Raw genomic sequence first — 6010 nt, forward strand, 5'->3', positions numbered from 1 at the left:
AAATAGCTCAAAAAACAAGGTCTAAGTGAAAACAACACTAAGATATCTAGCAGTCCTATTCGCGAAAGTATGAGCATGAGTGTTATGTCTTACACAAGATGACAGTTGCACTCTGATCATCCTCTTCATCTTGTTTGATTGGCATCGTCCAAGAATCATGAGAGAAGCGAGTATCAATATAAACTTTCGAACAAGACATTATCAGGTCGACTTTACAAATGTTCTCAGTAGTAAATAAAGTCCTCCCATCTCTTTCCCGTCCATCCATTTCAATAAGCATGGCATTTGTTCTCCTCTTCATGTCAATCAGTGGAGTATGTCTCTTGAAAGGGTCGGCTTTTTGAAAGGTTATATGTTCACCCATGGTATAGAAATATTCCTGCTGGTAAAGGCTGCTGTTACTTTTGATTATATTGTTTATATATGTACTAAATCGGTGGAAGTGATAGAATCCCTCTTCTTTTCGAGTTGGACTTCTTTTCAAGTCACAAAAAAAAGTTGATTTCATGGGGAGTTGGGATAGGCCAATTTGTGAGGCGGTAAAAGGTGAAGAAGGTGGACAGGATTGAATAACCATTTGGGTTAATCTGGTAGGGACAAACTGTTGCCCAAAAGTTAATCACTCACTTATTTTGATGATAAACAAATATTTAATTATTATTTGTTACTAATCTTTTCTTGATCATTTTGCAACCAAATCACAAAGTATCAATGTTTACTCGGTAAAGTCAAACATAATCAAAGAAGTGGATTCAACAAGTATATCAACTACTTCGTACTTGATAAGAGCAAAAGATTCATGAAGGGATCAAGAATTCAAGACCTTATTCAAAAGAGGTCTTCAAAAGCTCAAAGTCAAAAGTCAACTCAAAAGTCAAAGTCAACTCTCGGGAAAAAGTCAACTTTGGATTAAAACATGCAAATCAAGCTAAGAAGCTCATCTACATCAAGACTACACACAATCAAATGGTATGAATTTACTTTAGTCTTGTTAAAGTGATTTGCATAGTACACTAGGGTTTGTAAGTACAAATTGTGGCTTACTCACTAACTTGTGCGACAAGTTTTCTCACCAAATAATTCAATAAACTTTTTAATTGACTTTTTAAATCACATATCCTTTAACTAAGAGAATGCAACTAGAATTTTTTAAATCGGAGAATCGAGTAAAGAGTTGCATTTTAGAGCCAAAAAATATAAGTTTTGAACCTGCCTGATTTTCAGCCTACCTTTTTCCAGTAGGTAGTCCGTTTTTCACAGAATAGGTAATCCGTTTTTTTAAAAAAAAAAGAGAAGTCTGTTTTTCCCAGGATTCTTTTTGAAAAACGTGCTAACAGCTATAAATAGAAAGTTTTTGTTCCTACACTATATAAACTCATTTTTCACTCAAAAATTAAGGTTAGTCTAGCTTCTATTCATCATATAACATCATTCTACGTGTTCTAAGTTAAAGAATTATCATATTTTCATAAACACACCAACCACACACACTTGAGCCAAACTTTTCCTTATATTCTCTAGTTTGCTTGCAAATCTCTAGGATTTCACATTGTATTTCATCTTATTAGAGAGAGTTTGTTTTGTATTTCAAAATTACATATTCATTGTATTGAGAGGTGAGGTTGGCACCGATAGAAAAAAAAACTCGGTTGTAGGTGAGGTTGACACTGATTTTTGTAAACAACTCGAGAAAAGTGAGATTGTCACTACAACAATCCGAGAGTGAGATTGGCACTTCAACAATCTGAAGAGGTTGATAGTCCTTTGGAAAATTATTGGTTGAGGTGAAGTTGGTACCGGTGGAAAAACAACTCGGTTGGTGAGATTGGCACTTCAACAATCCGGTGAGGTTGATAGTCCTTAGAATAACACTATTGTGAGAGGTTCGGGAAAAACCTTGGTGAAAAATTCCCCGGTTGTAAGGGTTAGTCAAGCCCGTTGACTTGGCTTGATAGTTAAACTCAAAGCTAGGTCCATAGCTTTGAAGACCAAGGACGTAGGTGGCTCGGTTCTACCGAACCTTGTAAAAATTAAAAGTTTGTAATTTTTATCCCTAAACTCTTTACATTTCTAGTTTGTTATTGTTGGAATTTATTTTACCAGGATCTTAGATCTACTCACAAGTATGTTTATTAACATCCTAAATATGAACTTTCTAAAACGATAAATTAAACACATATAAAGTTTAAGAAACCTTACATTGGGTGCAGCGGAATAATATGACTCCTTCCGTTCAGATTTCTAGCCCTTGATTCCTTTCTGTAGCAGAGCATTATCAATATCTGAACCTGGATCTCTTTCTCTGAATCTTTGATGCTGAAACTCCTTTGCTGATGATCTTTCTTCACGATCTTCCTCACTATGATTGAGGTATCACTTGATGTGTGTGGGCACTACTCATACACTAAGAAATTTCGAAATTTCAATGGAAGAAGAAAGAAGAAGTGGCAGCTAAAGATAGGGAGAGAGAAGGCTTAGTTTTTCTGATTCAGAAAGTGTCAGAAGAAAAGTCTAATTTTTCTGAAGCCTTCACTATCTATTTATAACATTCCACTAGGGTTAGATTTGAATTATATGGCATTAAAATAATGAAAAATCAATTTAAAAACCTACAATAGGTGGCCGGCCAAGCATTAGTGGATTGGGCCTTGGGCTTTGCAATTTTGCAATTTTAACACCTTTTGTATCTGATTTTCTCAAAAATGCCAATTTCCTAATTCAACTATTTAAATGCCAATTCTAACTATTTAATAACTATAAATAATTATTAAATAATATTTTCATTTATCATATTTATTAATTGAACCATACAAAGTATCATAATTAACAAATATGCCCCTATAAACTCTTTCTTTACAATTTCGCCCTTACTTAGTGAAAATTTCACAAATAGACATAGTCTAACTTGTGAATTATAATTGATTAATCAAAACCAATTACATGAGTCTTACAAGCAATATTATCTCAACTAGTGAGGGGACCATGGGTCTATATAACCGAGCTTCCAATAAGTAGATCAAGAATTTAGCACTAAAATTCACTAACTTATTAATTCTTCGTTGAATCCACGCATAGAACTTAGAATTGCACTCTCAGTATATAGAATGCTCTATATGTTCCACCATATAGACACTGTTAACTCAAACTTTTCGATCTCCTTGTTTTGATGATTAGCAAATATTTGATTATTATTTGTTACTAATGATTTATTGATTTTGTAGCAAATTTAAAAGAGAAAATAAATATTTTGGTATTTTTACCAAACTCTTAAGAGCAACACTAAATGGACTCAACAAGCATGTCAAGAGCAAAAGATTCATCAAGGGATCAACAACTCAAGACCCTATTCAAAAGAGGTCTTCAAAATCCCAAAGTCAAAAAGTCAACCCGAAAGTCAAAGTCAAAGTCAAAGTCAAGGTCAACTCTCGGGAAAAATCAACTTGGGATCAAAAACATGCAAATCAAGCTAGGAGGCTCTTCTACATCAAGACTACTCAAAATTAAATGGTATAAATCTACTTTAGTCTTGTTAAAGTGATTTGCATAGCACACTAAGTTTTTATAAATTTGAATTTTGGCTCATTCACTAACTTGTGCAACAAGTTTTCTCACACGATAGTTCAAAAATTTTTTTGATTGAATTTCTAAATTACATTTTGTTTAACTAAGAGAACAAAGTTGGAATTTCTGAAATCGGATAATCGAGTAAGAAGTTATGCGCGTTTAAGTCCCAAAAAAGGCACTTTTGCCCTTTGGTCGGTCATCCGAATTCCGGATGGCAACCGGAATTCCGGTTGTAATCAATCCGGAATTCCGGTTCCCATCCGGACTTCCGGTTCATGGCTGACCCCACCTCGGGAAACGTGCTAACGGCTATAAACGGCTAGTTTTTTATCAAACACTGTATAAACTCGATTTTTCTTTCAAAAAACAAGTTGGTTGAGCATTTATTACATATATCTAACCTATCTAAGTGAGATTAAGGAGCTTCTAAGTTTGAAATCCAAACCAACACATTTCACACACTTTGAGCCAAAATTTGATTTTATTCATCTTAAGTGTGCTTGCTTTTCACTCTAGGTTTCGATTGTATCATCATATTTCTAGAGTGATTTTAGCTTGTATATCAAACACATTTCCATATTGTGATTGAGGTGAGGTTGGCACCGGTTTTGTAAACAACCCGGAAATAGTGAGATTGACACTTTAACAATCCGAGAAAGAGGTTAATAGTCCTCGGGGGTGCAAAACTATTGTAAGAGGTTTGGAAATACCTTGGTGAAAATTTCCCGGTTAGTCAAGCCCGTTAACTTGGCTCGATATTGGAACTCAAAGCTAGGTCCATAGCTTTGAAGACCAAGGACGTAGGTGGCATAGTTCTACCGAACCTTGTAAAAATCGAGAGTTTGCATTTTCTAATCCTTAAACTCTTTACTTTACAAGTTTAATTATTTGTCTTAATATATTGCTTGCCATACTACTTGCTTTTACTTGATTAATTGACTAATTGCATAATTTTGTGTTAAAAGTTTTAATTTTCCGAAATTAGTTTAAATTTCCAATTCAGCCCCCCTCTTGGAAACATATCTTGGGCTAACAATTGGTATCAGAGCAAGGGCTCAAATTATTTGATTAGATTTCACAATCTAGAGCATGGCGTTTCCAAGTAATTCACAAAATAACATGTTAGAAGGTTTTAGCACAAATAGAGCACCATACTTCAATGGAGTAGATTTTCCTTATTGGAAAATTAGAATGGAAACTTACCTTCAATCTATTGACTATGATTTGTGGCATATTGTGTCTAGTGGTCCTTATGTTGCTAAACATGTCATAAATGGTGTTGAAGTAATTAAGACTTATGAAGCATATGATGAAAATGATAAGAAAATGCTTTCTAAAAATGCTAAAGCTAAATATGCTCTTATATGTGGTTTGGATAGAGATATTTTTAAAAATATTGAACAAGCCTCTACCGCTTATGATATGTGGAAAATGCTTGAACTTACTCATCAAGGAACTAGTGCTATGAAGGAAACTAAAATTCAAATTTATTCCACTCAATATGAGAACTTTAAGATGAAATCGGATGAAACCATTGCTAATATGTATACTCGCTTCACTACAATTACTAATGGTTTGAACTCTCTTGGCAAGGTACTTACTCAAAAGGATATGGTGACCAAGATTTTGAGAAGTCTCACCAAGGCTTATCAAGGAAAGGTGGTTGCCATTCAAGAAGCCAAGGATCTCTCAACACTTCCCTTGGAAGAACTAATTGGCTCACTCATGAACCATGAAATTTTCATGAGTGCTCGAAGAAGAGGAAGTTGAGAAGAAAAAGAAGACTATTGCATTCAAGTCTTCCTCCTCACATGCCATTAGTGAAGAAGATGAGGAAAGCTTATGTAGTGACATGGAGGACTTGGCACTCTTCTCTAAGAAATACAAAAAGTTCATGAAATTCAAAAAGAACTTTGGGAAGAGGCCACAAAGAGGGAGTGACTCAAAAGAAAGAAAAAGCAAAGATGATCCACCAATTTGCTTTGAGTGCAAGAAGCCTGGACATATGAAGATGGATTGTCCAATGAGAAAGAAGAACAAATACAAAGGAAGGGCAATGTTGGCGGATTGGCTCAATAGTGACGAAGAGGACTCCGAAGAAGAAGGAAAGAATGAAGTGGCAAACATGTGCATGATGGCACTTGATGATGGGGTAAGCATTTCTAACCAAAATGATTGTGATAGCGAAAATGATGATGATAACTTAGATATGTCATATGATGAGTTGTCTAATTCATTTAAGGAACTATTTGATGATTTTGGTAAATTGCTTATTAAAAACCAAACCCTTAGAGAGAAGACCAACATGCTTTTAAAAGAAATTGAGATTTTGAAAATAAATGAAAAAGAACTTATAGCTAAATCTCAATGTGCTACATGTGCTTCACATAAGAAAGAAATTATTGATTTGAAAGCCCATGTGAGAAGCCTAAAAAATGACATATAT

Source organism: Cannabis sativa, chromosome 7 (assembly GCF_029168945.1).
Source record: "Cannabis sativa cultivar Pink pepper isolate KNU-18-1 chromosome 7, ASM2916894v1, whole genome shotgun sequence".
Classification (NCBI taxonomy): domain Eukaryota; kingdom Viridiplantae; phylum Streptophyta; class Magnoliopsida; order Rosales; family Cannabaceae; genus Cannabis; species Cannabis sativa.